Source organism: Ceratosolen solmsi, unplaced genomic scaffold (assembly GCF_000503995.2).
Source record: "Ceratosolen solmsi marchali unplaced genomic scaffold, CerSol_1.0 scaffold27, whole genome shotgun sequence".
NCBI classification, from domain to species: Eukaryota; Metazoa; Arthropoda; class Insecta; order Hymenoptera; family Agaonidae; genus Ceratosolen; species Ceratosolen solmsi.
The window spans coordinates 3,333,836-3,356,790 of NW_011948426.1; the positions used below are offsets into that span (position 1 = coordinate 3,333,836).

At 31.4% G+C, this 22,955-nt stretch overlaps 1 protein-coding gene across 1 annotated transcript in view; it reads left to right on the forward strand.

Annotated features, from left to right (window-relative positions):
* Window positions 1-22,955, forward strand: part of pyd (zonula occludens-like protein polychaetoid) — a 54,134-nt gene that overhangs the window by 13,085 nt on the left and 18,094 nt on the right. The gene's annotated exons all lie outside the window — the stretch shown is intronic.

Below are 22,955 nucleotides of genomic sequence, written 5' to 3' on the forward strand. Positions count from 1 at the left end.
AGCGAGAGAGAGAGAGAGAGAGAGAGAGAGAGTGAGACATAGACGAGGGGGACGGAGAGAAATGGACAGAAGCGTCGATTAAAAATGAGGTCACTTTGACAATATAAAAAAAAAATATATATATATATATATATATATATATATATAACCCCGCCGCGTACGATTTTACGAAATCACAGAATTTCTCATTTTTGCACGTTAAAATTGAAATTATACTTGACGATCGCTTGGACAAAGTCTTCGATCTAGTTTTTCCCTCGACAACACATTTCTTATGGCTCGAGTTTATTTCCAAGCCCATCGCGGCTGCTTGAGGCATTCTTCCACTTTTTCCGAATGGTGTTCGTATAAAATCGAGTGTTGAGTTATTCGGACTTAAGTGCGTGAAAATTTGCCGAAAATAGTTAACACATACGTAATTAGTGACGTGTGTTATAGTTAAATTTATTTGGTTTTAACTGGGCCACATGTAGTTGTCCTATTTGTTCCAGATGATTTCTCTATTTCAAACGTGCTTTTCAACTACTTTTCGCTAATTACGAACGCCCTTCGGATGCTTAACATACGCACATTATAAATTATTAATTATGTAAATATGTGTTTTTGTTTTGTCAATTGTCTGTCTGATTAACAACTGAATATAGAGAAAATTGTGAAACAGATTTTTTTCTCTTATTTCGGAATATATAATTATTACTTGTTTGTTGTTATTCCACAGTTTATCTATCTTTCGTGTATTATAAAATGCTTCCAGCATTAATTACATTAATTTGAAAACTTTTGTTTCTTATTTCCTATATGAATAAATTATCATTGAATCACTTATCATTTTATACACCTAATTTAGTCCAAATCAAGATATTCTAAATCAAGTACTTTAATTTTATCTAATTTCGTTTTTAATAATAATAAACGATCAATTATGCTTCAAATTCTCGTATAATTATTCGCACATAATTATTGGTAATTTTAATTGTATTACTCATCTTGCGGTCAAGTATCGTGAAGGACTTACCTTTATCGCCGCATTGTTTCAGATATAGAATAATGAATAGGTGCTTTAAATTAAAAATAAATCTTATGACGTATAGGAAAACTTTTATACTTTGAGCTATTCGAAAATCGACTACTAAATAAAAATTTTGACAATCCACGAACAAATGGAAGTAATTTTATTTGCAATATGCAATCGCTGACAGTTACAAAATACAAATACAAATCTTATTTACAATAATTTACTTTCTCACCTCTTCTTTCAGAATTATGATTTATAAATTTATATATTATTTGACGGTCGTTTAATTACTTTATATTAAAATTCTATTTATGTCTGAATTAATTTATTTAAAATTCTACACAATATCTAATTACCTGTTACCGAAAGACTTTTATTTTACTTGTTAAAATATCCTAATTATGGAAACCAAAGTGTCAAAATACCATTAAAATTTCCCTATTGTAAAATATTAAGCTACTCAAGTACATTCAGATAATTTTGTCAGCAGATATATATTTCGTATGTGGTTAATTTTTTTTTTCTTTCTTTTGATTATTGTCTTTATCTTTCATTTCGATAATAATTATCACTAAGGTTTGTAGATTTGTTATGGCACTAAATAACTATTTCGTTAGCGGATTGTCGCCCTTTTTAAATATAAAATTTATAATATACTTTGATACTTCTTTATTCGTAATTAAGCTTACGGTAAATTTATATTTATATGAATACGGTATGTACAGTTTAATCATTTACTGGCTTAATATAAATATAAATATAACAAAGTTAATATTTTTCTTAATCTTTTTGATAAAATTATTCTAGTTTAAATTCTCGCCTACTTATGTTTTCCAAAGATTGCTATTCAAATGTACGAAATATCTTGTATTGTGTTTTAATGATAAGCATAAATTTACAAAAGAAAAATTAATTAATGTACGCATATTCGAGTCTACTAACAAATTCTATAGCAGACAAGACCAGAAGTAACTGAGTTATATTTAAAACAAAAAAAAAAAAGTGATGTACAATCCCTTGGCTTACAATAGAATTTTATTACCGAAGTGTAATTTTTTTCTTGTTTTTTTTTTTTTTTTTTTATTATTTTTATTGTTTTTTATTTAAATTCGTAGGTAATAATAGTATGTCTAAAAAAAAAAAAAAAAACAAGAAAAAAATTCACAACACTTGCAAACACGAAATCAGATTCAAATCCAACATTTGTTTATATTGATAATCGGATATAATATGGAGTATCGCTAAACAATTATATTATTTGAAATTCTTCTTGGTTAAAGTAAGTATACGAAGAATATTAAGAATTATGTATGTAAATATATAGAATATCTTATCCCGAAGAATTTCATACTTTTTAATTGTATTAGAATGGTTCAAAACATTATAATCCAAAATTTTTAAACTTTGAACGAACTAGAACTTTGAAGCCGTTTATTTTGTATTGAAATCATATTGAATCTGATTAAAACCTCATCGTCAATAAAGGTCCTCTGTTGTATGAAATAATTATTTATTTTTTGCACTTTAATAAATATTGACATTCTAGATAATAATAATACTTGTTTCACGAGTAATTATATGGTCAAGATAACTAGTTATTTGATCAAACGGAATTTGTTGTTTACATGTGCCAGGTTGTCGATGTTCGACTTTCGAGGAGGCGCAATAAACTTTTTGATGACGTTAAATTTAAGATATGGCATTAGTTATTTAAGAAGCAATAGTAATTGCGTGTTTGATTTTATATTCTCAAAGTCGACACGATGTTAAACGTTTGCGTTGTTAGTTACGCCGCGCATAACCTAGATCTTGTCTGGTAAAAATACAGTATACGGATCAAACTTGGCGTAATCTTATACCTATAAGGCACTGAAATATACGTTGCATGTTCTCGAGAATTCGTCATCGGTGATTTACCTCAGATATTGCAGAGTTAAAAAAAAAAAAAAAAAAAAAAAAATAATGAAAGAGATGAATAATATAAACCGGAATAATGATAATTTCATAATTTGTTTAAATACTAGTGCGGGGGCATAAAGAAAGTTAATTTAAGCTCTATACATATTACATTACATTTGGAAAGCGCAGAAAAAAAGAGCTAATAAAATTTATTTATGATTATGTTAAACGTATTTAAAAAAATTTTAATTACACATTGGATCTCATTTACTTAAGGTATGAGTACATTTTGGCCATTTTATTAAATATATACGTTATATCAATTTCACCCAAGTAGCTATGTCAATATAATTGAATTATGGAATAAATTTCCTTATTTATATAAGAATAAGACTGACTATTTTAAGGATTATGACAGTTGAAAAAAAAAAAAAAAAAGAAAAAAAAATGAAAAAAAAAACTTCAACATCAGATTAAAAAATTCTAGAATATTTAACAATTTCAAATTCAAGATAAAACATAAATCAATAGAGCAATATAGCATACATTCATTTTTGTATAGAAATGGAATTAACATTGTCGTTTATAATTGAACTTTGAAAAAATGTTTCTTAAAAAAACTAAACGAATGCTTGATATGCATTAATGACTTATATGATTAGCAATTTTGACATTTGCGTTGAGATAAAATCTGTTAGTAATCATATTGCCTGTCATTTTAACAATCATTGTCTTTAAATAGAATGTATAAACTCAGAATAAATGACTGTTAATAGAAATTTGTATTTAATAGACAACTGAATTAAGAGACAAAAAATTTTAATAGCTTACACGCGTGGTTTATTCTCACAATTACAAACAATAACTACCAATTTAACCAGCAGCAGCCAACGTTTTGCTTCCACACGTCGAACTGTAGAATCCTTCCGATAACAAAATACATTCGTTTTACGTGAAATTCGATAGAGCTCGATTGCTTCATTAAATTTTTTTGTGCAATATATGAGGCTACGAGACTTGTTTTGTTTTATTATTATTATTATTATTATTATTATTATTATTATTATTATTATTATTATTATTATTATTATTATTATTATTATTATTATTATATAGATTCGATTTGAAATTGTACGTGAATATTCATAAATATTATAAACTCTTAAGATTTCTATTTCTATTTTACTTATTCATTTAATCTTTATGTATTATGTATTAATAATGTTAAATGCAAACACGGAATTTCATATTTAAAAATCAAGTTCAACTAAGAAATTTCAAACATGTAATCTACTTATACCTATTCCATCAATAATTTGTTCATACTGATATTTTCTATTCATAGCTTGTTATACAAATCTTTTGATCATCATTAAATAGAGATTTCTTTTATATAAAGAATAAAAGTGACATATAAATTTATGATAATATGACCTATACGTAATCTAATATTAAAATGCTTCCACTGTAAAAATTAATGTGTAAATGTTAATTTCTTATCTATAGAAAGAAATAGCCTATTACTCAATAAATTATATAGATAGTATTAAAATATTAAAATTATGTGCAAAATATAAATCTTAATATAAGGCAATTTGATGCTGGGATTATGATAAAGTATGTTATTAGTAGACCGTATTTATAAATCGTACTTTACTTTCCGAAAGAGATTTCGTTCCAAAGCTGTGGCTTACGGTGAAGATTATCTTAATTTCTATTTTTTTATTTTGTTTTTTTTTGTTTTGTTTTTGTTTATTGTTGTTAATTTTCACGCATGGTTCTATATGCATGCGTATGTATAATAAAAGGCCTTTCTTTGTTTAAAATTTAATTAACATCTATTTATGAAATATATTTTTGCATATAAAAATCAATTAATGGATAATTCTAAATATGTCCGAACTTGGTGCTATCCGTTCTTTAATGTAATTTTTGAAGGTCAAATGATGCATAAAACCTCATCATTTGCAAAACTTCTATACGCTAGATTAAAAAGACTTGGATTTAAGTAGTTGAAGTATCTTTCTTCAAGTATATTGATAGCATTTTATCTATAAGAGACTTAATTTTATTTTATCTCTAATCAGTAGCTTATTAGACTCACGTTAATTATTAAAGTCTCCATATAGTAAATATATTATAATTATATGCACTGATATTGGAGATATCAATTACTTGATTTATAATAAAGATTTTTTTTTGCCAAATCTAATTACGTGTTAGCTTTTCTAATAAGAAAAAAAAAAAAAAAAAAAAAAAAAAAAATCTTAACGCGGTAGTTGTCTGGCAGAAGTCTGGTTTGTTCACTCTAGCTACGGCTACTTGCCAGACATTTTTTCGTCTAGACTAGATCAGGTACGAGCTGCGCGTGTAATAAAATATGTTGCCATCAAAGTTTAACCATTCACGTTACAATACGATGGCAATCAAAGTAAATGAATGTCAATAGATTAATCGTCAAGCTCTTTAACTTTTTGGAATAAACATTTTGTCTATTGTTTATGAAATAACTGTATTTCATTTGTGCGTACATTTGTATTTTATTCGTGCTTACTAGTAGATTAGAGAAAGAATATCTTGCATTAATTATACCGGAAGTGGCCCATTTTATATCATTAATTATTAATGTTTTATCTTGAGTACAATCGTATAGATTAATGTTGATGCAAATTAATTCTTTTGCAATTAAAGAATATTTAAATACAAATTTTAGATAAATTTTTTTAAGACTTGGGTAATATATTAATATTAATATTATATTAGCAATAATATTCAATGAAAACCTAACGAAGCATTAAAGCTGTTTGTATTTAATGCCAATCATATTTCAATACAATGCATACTTATATGCAAAATATTTCCTATAGTTCTGCAGTTCTGTAAATAATAAATGAATTTATTATATTTCTAGAGATTGGCGTGCCGTATTATCATTTCACATTATTGTGTCATATTATAGTATTCGAAATATTCTAATTGACTGAAATATTTATAAATATAAAGATACGCGACAACATCTTGAAATATTGTTTGATTGTTGAATAATTGTTTATTGTATGGGAATGAATTTTTCATTTGACGTTTAATTGAACATCTTATTTCTATAATTTCTCGAATGTTTACATTATAATGAATTAGTTTCCTTAATTAAATTCCTAAATTGCACACAATTTTCCAATTCATAAAATGATTTCACTGTGGCCTTTTGAAACTGATAACAATTTCTTTCTTCGTCTTGTTGAACAATATTGACTTCTTTTATTTTCTATCGTTGAAGTGGTAAAGGTACAAATATTAATTATTAAATGAAAAGGATATGCGATTACGTATTTAAGAGACGAACATTAGGTCAAATATTTTCTTTGTATGAAAAGTTAAAATTACGTTAGTCGATGCATCTTGTATTATTTTTCTATTACGCAAATAAATAAAAAAATGTTTAAATATTCATAGCTAATAAGATTGATTTATTGTATGTTTAGAACTATTATTCAAATCTTCGTATAGAATTCATTAATAAGAGAAGAAGAAGAAAAAAAATAAAATATCCATAATGATAAAATGTTTCATAGAAATTTGTTTAAAAATGTAAGCATTTTAATAAAAATGTTATTAATTTTTTTAATAACCATGTACAAGCACGTATAACCGTATAAAGATACACCTTATGTACTGAAAGATTCATAATTAGAAATTTGCAACTGCATAATTTTAATTCTCACATTTTCAAGAATATTTTAAGCTGTAGTTTATAAATGTAGTCATAAAATTATTTTAACCAGATATATTCACAGCTATTTCATCAACATGTAAGCAATTAGTATTCATCTTGGAACGTTTATTTTTAATGTGATGTCAATAATAGCTCGAGTGTTTTTCTTATTTATACTAGATTTTTATTATTTATAATTATTTAATTTTTTAATATAATATAAAACAACAGTAGAATGGTCAATTAAAATTTTTAGTAATATATTTTAATTATATATACGTATTGTTTATTTATATGCAATTTAATAATTTCAATATTATTAGATACAATTGACGTTCTAAGATTAATGCAACATTATTAAAATGTATAGGCTTATAATATAATTTTTAATATAAATTAAAATTTCGTTGGAAAACGATGTGTGCAATTTAAAACTATAAAATAAGTAAAACTTAACGAGATAACGATTCTTAACAATAAATTAAAGTAAAAGTTTAAAAATAAATATTTTTGTACGTTGCTCGTTTATTTCTAATAAAGATGATTGGACAATTAACGTAGCCTGTGGTTTATATAAAAATAATATTTTAGTAAACACAAAATGAATAGTGTTTTTTCATTTTGATCTTTATAGAGTATATATTATTATTATTGTTATTATTATTATTATTATTATTATTATTATTGTTAGAAAATCCGATATTATTGTCTAAAAATTTTAATAGAATTCTATCTATAGGCTAAGCATTAATTGATAGTAAATAGAAGTTATTACGTAATACGAAGTTTTTTGAAGAAATCCATATTAAATTTTAGTATCGATATGGATTGAAGTGTCATTCCAACAGATCCATTTTTAGCACTAAAATACTGTCATTGCTTAATTTAATGTTTTTAATTTTTAGTTGACTTGAAATATTTAAAGTGAAGGAATTCTTTGAGAATAGATTTTGATTAGTTAGTTGTTAAAATAATTTGAACAAATTTCTTGATTTTTTTTTCATACATACATTGTCCGAGAATGATCAACAATCACTGATGAAATACACGCATTCAGTGATTGCAAATTCTTGTTCTTTAAGCAGTATAATTTTTAAAATTAATGAGTTATTAATAAAATATATTAAATTAATGTTAAAAAGTTGTTTTAATAGATTCAATTAAAATATTTTGCGACATTTTTTTTTGTAATTAATACATGTCCAATTCGAGTTATACTCCAAGCATCATGAAATCATTTACAAATAATATTTATATCTTATGATTAACCTTCATGTACGATCTTCTTTTAAACAATTTATACATTTTTTAAATAATGGAAAATCGCATATAGTAAAATGTCTATTGTGCTCAACATTAAATGTATGAAAACTTATATAAAATGATTCCGAATTTATAGACGCTAGAATACTATTTATTCTATTAGCGTATTCGAGGCCGATTTCTTGGCATGTTTTACTCGATTTTTTTTAGCGTTGAATAACAACTATTTAAAATATTAAAATGTACACATATTATAATACAAATATATTTTAGAAGATCGTTTTAATAATGTTTATATATATATATATATATATATATATATATATATATATATATGTACGTAAATATTTATTTCTTAAAGTTTTCATTAATGTTTTTAAGAATTTTTATTATTTTCAAATATTATTTCTGGTATTCTATTAATATATATTCTTAAAAACTTTTCTGTGTCTTATTTTTCAAATATGTTTCGATTTTTTTCCTTTAGAATAGATGAGTTTATAATAATATATTAATATTACTTTTAAAATGTCGATTTCGGGAATATTACCTTACGTAAATTATTACTCAATTACAAATAGTAAATGTATCTATAATTCAGTAACAATTGAAATGCATTTAAGACAACAATTTTTTTTTTTTTTTTTTTTTGCATAAGAAAATTTTTAACTTAAATTAATGATATATAATAAAATATTTAATTAGAAACAGTGTAGAAAACATCACGACTTCATTAAACTAATCATTAAATTAGAAATCTGGTAAATAATTAAATTCCGAAGATCGTAATATTTTATTAACTAATTATTTAATTTATATTTATAAGTAGCACATAATTCAATATTGCGAAATAAAGTTTAGTAGTTGAAATAATATTTAACGATTTATTTATATGAATTTTGATACTGTACTATATCACAGCATGTAATGTAAATTATTAATTGTTAATTTCTAATAGATATGAAATAACTTCCTTGTTAATTAAAGTGTTATAATTATTGATATAAATTAAATCATTAGTTGAGTGTATTTAAAAATGTCTACCTTCTATCGTTCTTTAATATTTTATTTTATATTTTTTATACAATGACATCCTCAATGAGGTCTTAAAATACATTTTTCGTTTTAATTTGTGAGCAACTCACGACATCGTTTGCACAATATTCTTCTCTGTTGTAATTGAACTCGCAATAGCCGAAAGTAAAACCGTCTGATTTAGCGCGAACACTCAAAATACATTAAACTTATTAAAATGCTATGTACGTTGCTAACTTTCTCAATGTTAAAAATGCTAATTTTTTAACAAAATTCTTGTCGATTAGCAAAAAGGAAAAGATTGTACACGTCTTGTGTGAAGAAATTCTTACTGAAAAATAAATAGTATTTTTTCTGTATTCCCATTCCTATATATATATATTAAACAACAGCGACAGTTACATTATTTTAATGAATGTTAAACTCAATATTAAATATTATCAATATAAATTAGTAAATACTTAAATAGCTATTAAAATTGACTGATTATTTACATTAATGAAGAAAATATTAATTTTCTTTTTTTTTTGTACCATTTTATGTATTCCTACAGACTAGTTGTGTAATTTTCATTTTGTAGTAATTGACATGGACAGAATTGGAAACATTATTTTTTTACTTTAACTTATTTTTAAACAATATTAAGGTTAGCAAAGCGTATTTAATGACAATTTTTTTTTAGTTTCAAAATAATTTTCAATAACGAAGTAATAGTTGTTCGTTTGTTGACATTTATGTAGATTAAACATCGGTTACGCATTGTAAATGAAAATGACAATAAAATATTGAATGTATAAAGATAATTTATAAAATTGTATTATTTTTATACTAATGAATAGTTGGTTTTTCTTTTCCAATATTGAACCATTAAAGTTAGATTATGTAATTAATTAATTTACATGGTTTTCAAGATTTTAATATAAAGAAATGCATTGTTTAATTGAGCCCTTATGGCGAACGACATTTTTCAGCTGAAAAAATCTGAAATTTTGAAATTCTCTAGACGTGTAGAAATATATTGTGAATATAATTGTGACATTTTAATCACTTTTCTCTGAAAATCATTTTCAATATTTTTACATATTCAATTTCTGTAAATAAAACAATAAGTACTTTTGTCCATCTTTCCTTCAATGTAGAACTCCTCAAATATCTTTTGAATATTATAATACTTACAAGTCATCATGTATGTATCATTAAATAAATGAGTAATTTATCGATAATTATAATTATTAAATTTTTAAGAATTTTGTTGAATTTTTCTGTCTAATATGTATTTCTGTTCATTTTACACATATTTTTTAATGCAATATTTCGTGTATCATTTTTACAATCTAAATTTCTTTTAAGTTTGTCAATATAAAATAACAATTTTTAGAAAAGCATGAATTAATTTGAATAATATAATTCTTACTGAAAAGAATAAATATGAAAATTAAAAAAAAAAATTATATATATATATATATATATTATGAATATATTGAAAGAATATTTTTTAATTTAATTTTTTTGTTTTAACGTACTTTATATCTAATCTTAAAAGAAAACCCAAGTTAACAAAAGATTTTATTCATATTTCATTTGTTTCTATTATTAAAATAATATCTATATCATATTATTTTAAAAACTTAAAATTATTATTAAAATTATATTATTACAACTTATCTGAGCGTACCTGATGTATAGCAAGTAAAAATGAATATGGAAAGGGCAATGTATTATTTATAATATTTGACGTATAATAGAATTTACAAAATGATAATTTTAAGTGATTAATATATTACATTTATCGTTTAAGTTTCTAAAATGATAAACCCATGTTTATAATATATTATAATATATTTTTGGTTTTAAATTACTAAAGTGTTCATAATACATAATTATTAAATAAATAATCGTGACCTTTATAAGAAAATATTCAAAGGTTTAAATTTTTAATCATAGAAATATATTCTTTTATAATTAAACTCAAAACTATACCTTTATATATATATATATATATATATATATATATATATCAATATACTATTTTAGAGTCTTAAAGAATGTTCCAGATATCAACTTTAATATGTTGGTAATAGAAACTCTTAGTAATTTAGAAAGTTTTTAATAAAAATGACATGAAGTTTACTAATTTACATAGTACATAGAAATTATAACTTTCAACATAAGAAATATTTTCTGTACCTTTTAAATTAAAATTTGATTGGATAAAATATAATATAAAAGTTAGTAAAATAATGTTATAAATTGTGTACACTGTTTATTAATTACAAAAATTGTCACTCTGATACAATTGTATATCATAAGTGATAAATGGTTTGTATTTGTTAAATACTTAATTTCCATTTAACGTCAGTTTAAAAACTGATTTCATTTAAGAGTTGTAAAAATATAATAATCTAAGATAAAGATAACAAAATTCTGTGAAAACATTATGTAGATTAAAATTTTTTTTGTAGTGCTTATTAACCATTGCATGTGCATTATAATATATAATGAAACACGAACTATTTATACTTATTGTTACCTATGTACTTTGTTTACCTCTGTGTTGTTTGCGCGTGTTTGTGTATGTGTAAATAACGATTGTGCAGCCATCTGCATGCGGTGGTCAACACTAAGGTTATTTAAAATCATTCTAATGAGTTCCATTGATATAAAGTGTGAAGAAGTTTGATATTACAGAAAACTGTTATTAACGAGAAAAAGTGAGTAATTCGTATTTTCTATGAAAAAACCTTGTGTTTCTTAAAATTACTATTCTATTTATTTATTTAAAAATAATGTAATTTAAGAAATTCATTTATGGGCACTATAAAAACAATTACGTTATAAATTAATTAATTAAAAACATATTTCTTTATATTATTTAATATCAACATTTCCGTTAAATTAATACTAAATTATCTTTTAATTTAAATACTTGTTAATTCTTGCCGTCATCGAGTATTACAGAAATTCTTGCGGAGTTAGTAATTAGCAATATTTAAGTACTTTTATCAATTTTTTTTTACAAATAATTGTATATAATATAGTCAAAATGAATTACATCAACGAATAAGATAATAATAATATTCATGTAGTATCGTAATTAGTTAATAAAACGTTAATTAAGCGTGAAATGCACGTACATACTGTTTTAAGTTAAAGTGTTCATGTAAGTTTTTTATTTGCTCAATTAATATTGTAGACAATATATCTTAGTCATTTTCAAGCTTTTATAATAACCATACTTATTAATTGCTTTACAATAAAGAATTTTCAGTATCATGTTATATACTTTCAAAAAATTGTTTTTTTACCTATTAATTATTTTCTGCTTTTTAATATTTTTTTTTTAATAAAAGATAAGAGAACCCAAGCAAATTACAATCTTCGGGTTTGTGATAAAAAGTCAATAATATTAATTATGTATTTTTGATTTACGTAAACACAATTCTGTATTTTCAGATTTGATTTTCTTAAATCTTTAATTTAATTTTCACCCATACAGCATTGTTCTATAGGATATACAAAACATTTGTTTTCATAAATTTAATTACAACATTTTTATAGATGTAGGTAGAGAATTTATACTTACATAATTCTAAATAGACAATATTTTATAACAATAAGATTGGTGATTTCATAAATGATACGTTTAAGTTATCGCATCAATAATTTAACATCCCTATATTCATATATTAACATAATTGAATTAAAATTTTAATATGTTTATATTGTATGTATAGAAATAAATGTTATTTATATTCGCGTATAGTTCCAAGTTATTGTACTAATATTACAGATAAAAGTTAAAAAAAAATTATGAATTATTTTAACATTTTCTGTATACATACAAGATCTTTAGGACCAAATAATTGTCGTATAGCTCAAATGAGATTTTTAAATTAACTTCTTGCATTATTGAACATTAAAAATTTTTGTTTTTTTTTTGTTTTTTTTTTGTTTTTTAATGAAATTTGAATAAATATCACTTTATTATTGCGAATACTCTAATGCATAAAATTTTATTTTTCTCTCTATATTCAAATACATAAATGTATTTCAGAATTATACTTTCAAATTTTGTGGAGCACACTTTATTCGCAGTATTTTACAGTCGCACATTAGTCTCATGTGAAAAATATATATTTACACTTAATTTTTCCGAAGCAAAATGCTTTAGTAGACAGTGCAGTAGAGATTATTTAATAGAAAACTAGACAAACAGTTAAATTAACAAGATCGTGTAAAATCATAATACTTGAAATTGTATGCACATTAAAATTTATATTTTTGATTTTACCTATATAAAGAATTTCAAGTAAACGATTAGAAGATCTTTCAAAATGAATTCATAAACTATTTATAAATGAAATATTTATAGAAAATTAAGATTCGCAAGAGAATGATAAGTATCAATGAAATGATATCTCAGATGTAAGATTGGACTTTTATGGTCGACAAATATGCTTGAAATAGTGTAAAATTTGATTTACTTCGATTCATCAACGAATGTTATTAATTTTATATTTCTACCTCGCCAATATATTATTGCACATATATAATAAATATCGTATTTTTTCATCTTATTAATGTAGGTCTATAATTTTTGAGCATTATTAATCGATAAAATGAAGTCTAGTATTTGCAATTTCACGCAACAATATCTCTAGGCCATTATTATGTTAACAAACAATCTACTATCCAATACATATACTTAAAGAAAAACCCTACGTATACTCTATCCGTATATAATAATTTAACTAAACATTGCATGTAGTCGCTGCTTAATCAATGATAGCATTGATTTTTTGTTATTAACATTGATTCTCGACGGTTATGTGAGTTAATGCACTGAAAATAGATGATAACTTCGCCGAGCCACTAGATGGAGGCAAAGGCGTCGGGTTCCACCTCACGACTCAACAAAGTCTGTCGGAGCGCACATCGCGAGAGAGAGAGGGAGAGAGAGAGAGAGAGAGCGCGCACGCACATTCCTGGCACACCATTGCCTTTTCAATCATTCGCCAAGGCATTTGCAATGCCGTGGTGGTGCGACCGCCGCACAGGATTTTCCACCTCGCAACCGTAATGATTCAAGCGCGATGGTAGCCGCACTTAAGCTGATGTCGGTGCTGCGTCGACGTGCGCAGCGCACAAATTGATGCAACGAGGATATCTTAGGGCTTCTAATCCAGCGGACTTGGAGCGTTTTGCTTGAACGGTTTCCCGCGGCGCGGCCTTGGCCAACAGCCACGGAATAAGGAGGAGCGGCTTGCAGTCGCGTACGCGGGCTATCGCTAGGAGGGTGTCGTCTGGCTTTCGGATAAGCGCTATCGGGAATCGGTATGGCACGGCTGCGCGACTAGGGCTTCGCGATTAATCGACAATGGGCCCTCGTTACCCCGATAAGGCACGGCGCCGCCCCCCGGTGCGCCTGCCCGAGCTCAGTGAGCCCCGGATAGTCATCCCATGAAGATCTTCGGCGGTTTCGAGCTCAGGCGCAGGTCGCCACCCGGACCGAGGGCTACCAAGAGACGCAGGCCCAGGAGTGGCCGGGACGAATCGTCCAGTCAAATCGAGCAGCAGCAGCAGCAGCAGCAGCAGCAGCAACAACAACAACAACAACAACAACAACAGCAGCATCATCATCACCACCATCACCACCACCACCGGCGACGACACAAGGTACAGGCTTCTTCTCCCCGTCTTTTCCCCTGTGCGTGCAGGTCAATTAAGTCGTGTATAACAAGGGAGTTACATCGCGTGTCGAGCATCACGCGAGCCTCTCTATCTCCCTTAGCTTTGCATACGTTTTACCGGGAATTACAGCGGACATTGAGAGAGTCCGATGATATTCGAGAGCCGTGGTTAGCAAACAAGGGAGGGGCATTGGCGCACGCCGACGAATTTACGGGACCCCTTGAGCATGTTAATGGAGTTGGAGTAGCATGGAGGCGGTTGATGTGCCTATCGGACGCATTTGATCAGTTCTCGCTGATAATGGATATTTACACAGGAAAAAGGAAAAATAGAATGATTAGTAATAAGGAGGTTGACTAAGGCTTGGCCGAGCGTTGAAAATGTTTCTGCCGTATTGTGAAAAGTTGGATTGGTTTTGTGAGCTGCTTTGCTCGAACGATTCGATCAGTGACGGGGAAGCAAGGAGTGACTTTATTGGGAATCGCGCTCGACGATCATTTGCAGATGCTAATGAACGTTTACGGAAATGCTATTTGTATTGCGTTGTGCAGGCGCGCGCGCGCACTTACATTGGATTTTCAATGCCAAAGAATAATTAATACAATAGTATTCAATTACTATACATATGGCACTTACTATACTACGTGCTCGACACGATCGACTAATGGTCATTAAAGAAGACTCTCGATACGACTTTAGTAAGCTCGGTCGATCGTGACGTTTTGTACGCTTGTAACCTAAGCTTCATAATCAGTGGCAAAATTATAAAGAATTTTGATGCGCAAGTTTCGCTGAGAGAATCGGGCGTGTAAATCCGATGTCGCGCATTAAGCTTGGCAAAACAGTTTGCAACTTACTTTAACATCTACGATCCTGTAAATTTACCTGATCAATTTGTTCAATTGCCAACTATGTGACAATGGTTACTTTACTACTGGACGAATTTAACTACTTCCTTTATTTTCTCTATAATGATTCGTAATCCCAATAACGAATCGCATCGAGCTTATTGAGAATGATTATAACTTGACACAATATTTACCAAGACCGAGCTTTTAGGCATAAATTATGAAACAAAACGACTAATTCGAAACATTATTAGAAATCAAGTCCCTCTTTTTATGTCTTTTGTATGTCTATAATCGGAACTACAAGTTTAAATTGAGTAATTTATGCATTATAATTTAATACTAGTTTTTAATCTATTAATTACACGTTATTTTCTTTACCGTTAATCCACTCAATAATCATTGGTTATGAATTTCTCTAGCATATCTATTTAATATCGTTATATTGTTTACAGTTATACATAGCGCTACACGAATTTATATTGATGTTAATTAATCAATCTTTTTTTTTTTTTTTTTTTTTTTTTTCCCTTTTTTTTTTTTATACCCTTTCTTTTATTAATTTTAACGTATATATATATATATATATATATATATATATATATATATATATTGTTATTTTTTTATTCGCCGTCCCCTCCCCCCTCCCCCTCCATATAAATCTCCATGCTTTATATGTACAGTTTATAAAAGTAGAAAGTTTACTTGAGAATTTTCGGTTTTATTATATTACGGCAATAGAAACTTGAAATACCTTTGAAATTTAATATATGAAAGTAGACAACAATTTGGTCTTATTTATTTTTATTGTATCTGCTTAGTCATTTGAAACAGGTAGCAGTGCTTTGATTTCTTTAATGAAAATAAATAAACCGATTACTTTCTTACTATTAGGATGATTGGTTTAAAATGCAAAAATATATAATATATTCTGGATCAATGTTTCTTCGAGCAGAAAGTACATAAACGAGCTATCGAGGATGTTTTATGTAACTAATGCCTAATCAGCTCATCGTTATCAATAAATTCATACTACATGCCAACGATATATTATTATCGATACATTAAATTAAATTTTAATAATTAATGAACCCGTGTGTAGGCATCTTATGCGTGTAAATATTCACATTGGAAAGTGCTTAATGATAGACTCGTATAATAACTTAAGTACTCGGCTCGTGAAATAATTGCATGGGTCGTATACATTTTTTTATTAAAATTAAAGTAGAAATAACTTTCCATGCATTAGCGAGATAAAGCAACTTGCATCTATGGAAGTACAGGAGAAAGAAAGGGGAAAAATTGCAGCCGACACATATCCGACGCAAGAATGACGTTGGCGAGTAGTGTATGGGCGCTTGTGCAAGGGGGAGAGCGAGCGGGACATGGGAGAGGGAGACAGGGAGAGATACCGAGAGAAACGAAGATTCATGCGAGCCCACTGCCAAGTGATGACTATCGAGTATTCATTTACCAGATACAACAATGGCAATGACGAAGAGGACGCATCTAAATGACCGTTCCCTCGTGCGCTTAGGGGAATGTAAGCCAACGGTATTCCCTGTGTCGTAGGGGATCCGGACGACCGTCCGATCGGTACATACTTTTCAACGGACCCTGATCTAGCACCTGATCGTGCTTTAACCTTCGGTGTTACGTTCCGTTGAGCGACGTATCGCATTTCACCCTGGAGTCGGGCGTTTCGCGAGTCAGCGACTAGCCGATAATAATGGTCACGCGAGACCTCCGTCAACAAATGTGTCATAGTTTTTCATCTGCATTGCGCGGAGATTAAAATGCAAGGTTGATTTTTCTCTCTCGCGAGTGTCGGCTATTTTTAACTGGCGAGAGGAGGGCCTCCGTGCGATCGACCCAATTTCACAGCTCTGGCACTTGATTTTTCGTTTCGTATGGTATTCCGGATTCTCTTAAACTCGATCTACTTGCTGGAAGTCTCGCAAAACTGGGCTTCAATGTATCTGACAACGTTCTTGGAAACGCGATTTACAACTTCAAAATCCCACCAAGCTTTAGCGAATATCTCTTGTGTGTCTGTGTACCTGCGATTGGACGGCCCCGTCCATACTTTTACATTTACCGAGTATTCTGCAATCGATGAAAAATACATTGCGCTTCCCTATGATTTATTTATCTAATATTTCGCTGTACTTTGCACGCAATCGATGTGCGACCTCCGTTTCTCATTCATTCGATATTCTAGAATTTTTAAATCTTTCATACGCAATTTCGATGGATTTTATTAATCTAAGCATTTGCTCATGTCGCAATTGACCAATTTACTTTATTATACAAAAACATTGATACACGCTTATTGTCACTTTTATTTTACCAAAACTTTTTCATTGTCACAGGCAATATTTTATTGCGTTAATAACCAGATGTAAATAAACGAAATTCATCTTGTTTATTAACAATGTTTAATAAAGTTATTCCAATTCATTTATTAATTTATCCGTAAGAGAAATCGTTCATTTAATTTCATTAAAAATAGTTGGCTTGGCTATGAGCGCTAATTAAAATTTAATCGTGCGCACTTATTGAAGATTTGCAGAGAGTTTATAATTATTGAAAAAATTGAAATTATTCATTGTGCTTACATCAGTAGTTATATTCTATTTATATTATTTATTCGGTGCTTATTTATTAAACTTTTTGGTTAATGTATATGTGCGAAAATAATAATTTTCAGTTACCGAAGTTAAGTACTGTTTTCATTTTTCTTTTATTGTTTTTCAAATCGTTTGTGAAAATCAATTTTGAATTATGCAAACAATATTTTCCATTGAATTGTCAGGAAATGGGTAATAAATTAACAAAATATTGCTCTGCTAGAAATAATTTTTTAGTGTAAGATTTTACCAATTATACTAAAAATAAAAATGTAATTGCACAATATTATATAATGTAATTTTCATTTAAGATTTGAAAAAAAAAGCGGATATTTAAAATTAAAATAAAAAATTTTTTAATAATAATTTAAAGATTTTATGTTTATGTAAATGTTATTAATATCTTCTGTAGTATCGTTTAATTAATATTATATGAAATATTTTATTGCTCATTTTAACAAGACGCTAACTGGAAAAGATATTTGCTTTAGAAAAAAAAAAAACGTCATGTCACAGATATTACTAACATTCATTAAATTGATTATGAATACGAAGATAAATTTATATTTTATGTTAAAGTAATATTTAACTCCGACTTCGATATAAAGTTCGTTGTAACTTATATCGACAGTTATCTCATACTTGTATATACAATTAAATTAACACAATGTATGAATAATTTTTCTTCTTTTATAAAAAAATATGATGACATTCTGCGTAAAGTCTAAAGTTGTGAATGATACTATTTTCAAAATTTAGAGTCTTACTCACACAATGTTATCTGCTTTAATGATAGGAACGTGTGAAAAGTATTTCAACATTACATTTTTCTTTGTTAAAATTTGCAATTTATAATATGTATCAAGGGAATTAATAATTAGCATAATTTATTCCGGCCAGAAAGAGTTTACCAATAATATAAAATATAGCTTACAACTACATTCGTTAATATTTCTTAAAGCTCAGAATGTATTGTAAGTAAATGTACTCGACTTTGATTGAGAATTCCTTATTATTAATAGCCCTGAATATATTCACAAAAATTCTTCTGTAGAAAGAGATCAGAGATTTTGAATTATAATAGTACACATCAAAATAAGTACGTGAAATGACAAATACTGGCTCATCCAACACATGTCCTACAAAGGAAGAAGCGACGTGACAGGATTCCGAAATATCATAATGTAGTTTAGCGTGTGGAAAGGAACGAGCAGCGAGTGAATTTTAATTGACAAATTTTACAATTTTAAATCGATAAGCATAAGAAAACAAATTTTATTAAGCGAAAACATATCACTCGTACCTCATTTACCATCATGCTAATCTGCTAAATATTATTTGCAATTTTTCACTCTATGCGACAAAATATGTCGCACTTGGAAAATCCAATATATATATAGCGTAATTGTTTACGGAATTATGATATGGATATGATCATTGCATTGCGTTAGCGCTGCATACATATATTTTTCATATTACTTCGAAAAAAAATTACTATGCCCTATCAATGCATCGGATAGATCAAGCATATCAGTTTGTCTAACGAGAGATACAAAATAATGACGTGTCTAAGCTTTAAAAATGTTTTCTTTTCCACGAAAAGTAAAACATGAGTCAACATTTCTCTATCGTTTGTACATAAATCTTATAACTTCTTATCGTTCTTAAATGCTCTTCTACATATCTTTATGTATAATGTATACGCGCGCGCTTTAACCTACGTAAGAATGTCTATTGCAGTGTTTACAAATGATGAGCCGATAAAGTAGAGATCGTTAAATCGGTATCCAAGATTTCTTTAATCCTAAGGATTTATTTTGTCGAACGGATAAGCGGACCTCTTCATTCATTATTGACATTTCGAATTTTCGTTTTAACAAGAGTTTCGGTACAAAATTCTTCTACGAGTAAATGATGGTAAATTTGAAATAGAGTAAATGATGGAATCAGTGGTAAATTTCAATGCAACATAAGCATACACATACAATGTACAATCATTCCCAATGATAGATCAATAATTCTCGAAAAAACTGGAATATTTAACGCATATACGAGCAGATATTCCTTAGGTGATATCAGTTGTTGGGCAAACGAATGTGGATGTGGAAAATGTATTATTGGCTTACGTGTTAAGCACATTAAGACAAGTTATTCGAATCGAAAGAGTGACAGGCAAGTTGTTTTCAAAGCTAAACCAAAACAAAACAAAAAAACAGAAAACACAGCGTTATCTGCGTCTCTATTTACAAACAAATTTCGCTAATTAATCAAATTAATTTGGCTCCGACGGATAAAAAAAAAAAAAAAAGTGCTCGGCAAGGAGGTCAGCTATGAGCGCCGCACGCAAGGCCAAAGTGTCCGTGTCGCAAATAGTGTTCGCACGCGAATTCGCTCGTGGTGACGCTCGTCCTCGACGGGCCTCGGAAGTGCAGTCCGATTCCGGGAAAGGCTGCAATAACCCGAGACCGAGGATCTTCGACGCCCTGGCGCGTCTTCGGCTCTCGGTAGCACCTTCGCCGCTTGCCTGAGCCCCGCGCCCGCCCTAACGATAGGACCCCACCGCCCTTTACCGCCTCCTAACCCTCCGACCCCCCTGTCCCCACCCCTCTCCCCGCACCCCGCCCCCGATATCGGTCAGGGAGAAGGACGGCCAGCGCCGGAGGAAAGCGAAAGTGCGGGGCCAGCGACCCGCTCGACTCAGCTATCTACCTGCCGGGTACGCGGCGGGGATGCGAGGGGTCCCAGCAGGTGAAGCGGCGTCGCAGCGCTCGAGGTGACCCCTAGCCACAGACGCGCCAAGCGCGAGCCGCTCTCCGGGCCCCGAGAAACCGGTGCTGCTCGGGCCCGTTCGGTCCCCAGTTGGGCCTCGGCCTCGGTCTCGCACGTTTGTCGTCGAGCTCCCGTTCGCCGTAGTCGCAGTTCTCGTGTCCTCTTTACCCCGCGGCCCCGTCGCTCGACCCATCAACGTAACATTAGCGCGACATGGGCATTGGCCCCGAACGTCGTCGGGATCCTCAGCAGTTGACCGCGCCTAAGGACGATCGCGGTGATCGGGCGGCTCGACTTGCTCGGGGCGCGACTATGCCTCGCGGTCCCTAACGTCCGGTACCCTGCCGCTGGCCACGACAGCCACTACGATAATCACGACGACGCCGACTACGACGATAACGAAGACGACAACAACGACGACGACGACGACGACGACGACGAAATCGCGGAGGAGGGGGAGGAGGCGGCGGAGGAGGAGAAAGAGGAGGAGGAGGAGCAGCTCCGAGGCATGGAGCGCACCGAAGCCGCCGGCGGTTGCAACCAGGTGACCCAGCTACCACCGAGCGCCAGCAGCCCCCCAGTCGCTGCTCAGGTGAGATCGGAAGGGTTGACCAGGAGGTGCGGCGATCGTTACCCTACCACGTGGGACCCCGGAGACGGGCACGACGTCCTTGAAGCGGACGCGCGCGCACACGCGCCCAGTTTAAAATTTTCGTTCCCATGGCGCTGAAGAGAGGATTTCACCCCGCCCGCTCGTTTTTTTCATTCGCGTTTCACTTTCCGCGCGCTTCGTCGACGCCCTGCGACTTCACCTCCCGCCGATCTCCCTTTTTCTAAATAAACGCTTTCTACTCATATCCACCTACCCCCCATCCCCGTCGCTACACCCCAACGCTACCTCCGCCACCGCGAGGCCATCGGACCGCATCGCGGCACATTACTGCTGAGGCGACTTTGCGGCCGGTCTTTTTTTCCATCTCTCTCTCTCTCTCTCTCTCTCTCTCTCTCTCTCTACGGACTGCATTTTGTCAGTCCGGTGAAATCGAGCACGAGAAAGCCGCGCCGTGAGCGTGTGCGTGCACTCGTTGGTCGTGGCCACATGGGCGCATGACATTTTACACGCGAGATCCTGCGGTATTTAACTGTTGCGTGGCGCGTGCGGTGCGACTCTCGCTCGTCGCTCACCCTCGATTACTCGATGTTTAAGAGGGATTCGGACGAGCTGCTGCAGAATCGCGCACGCGTTCGCACGTACACGGTATCCGAGGATCGAGGATTGAGAATGGGTGGCCGAGTCCGATGGATTAATGACCAAAGGTGTACGTACGCGGGCGAGACTGCGAGCTTCGGCAATATCCGACTTTCTCGCGTCATCTCGCTCGGGCGATGTTAAATGGACGTGTCGAGCTATCGTGACGATACGGGCCTCCAAGCTCATTAGCATACGATTATCATACAGGATGATGGGTGCAGGATTTCTCGAAACTCAAAGGAGAGTGGGGCCGATGGTGGGAGGGGGCGGAACGGGGCGGGCCGGTAATGGGAAGAGGAGCCGAGGGAGTTGCGTTAAAAGGAGGCGACTGGCTTCGCTTTATTAGCTGTGTGTTTGCGTTAGCCTCTTTCACCTGATTCTCACCTGGACTCATTGGCACTCCTTCGTACTGCTCCGCCGATCGAGTAGTAGTGAGAGCGCCTTCGCCGATAACGTAGGGCGCATGTTCTATCTTAACGATCAGGTTTCGGGGGGGTGGGGCGGAACGGTGATCGGGTGATTCATCGTAAACACCGAAATCCTTCCTGCGGCTTTTCCATGAGCCTCCTCCACCCCCTCCCCGCCCCACCAACCCACCCCATACATAATACCCGAATACACACGCAGGTGAACGCACATTCGCACACGCGCGTGCACGCGTGCGCCCACTCTCTCCCTCTCTCCCTCTCTCCCTCGCGCGCGCGCGCGCGCGCACACACACACACACACACACACACACAAAATCTCCTTCCCTTCAGTCCTCTTTACGTGGCTCCGTCCCTCTCGACCCGCATGCGTCTCGCGGAGCCGCTCCGTTCGTATGCCGCTCGTTTTCATTGTG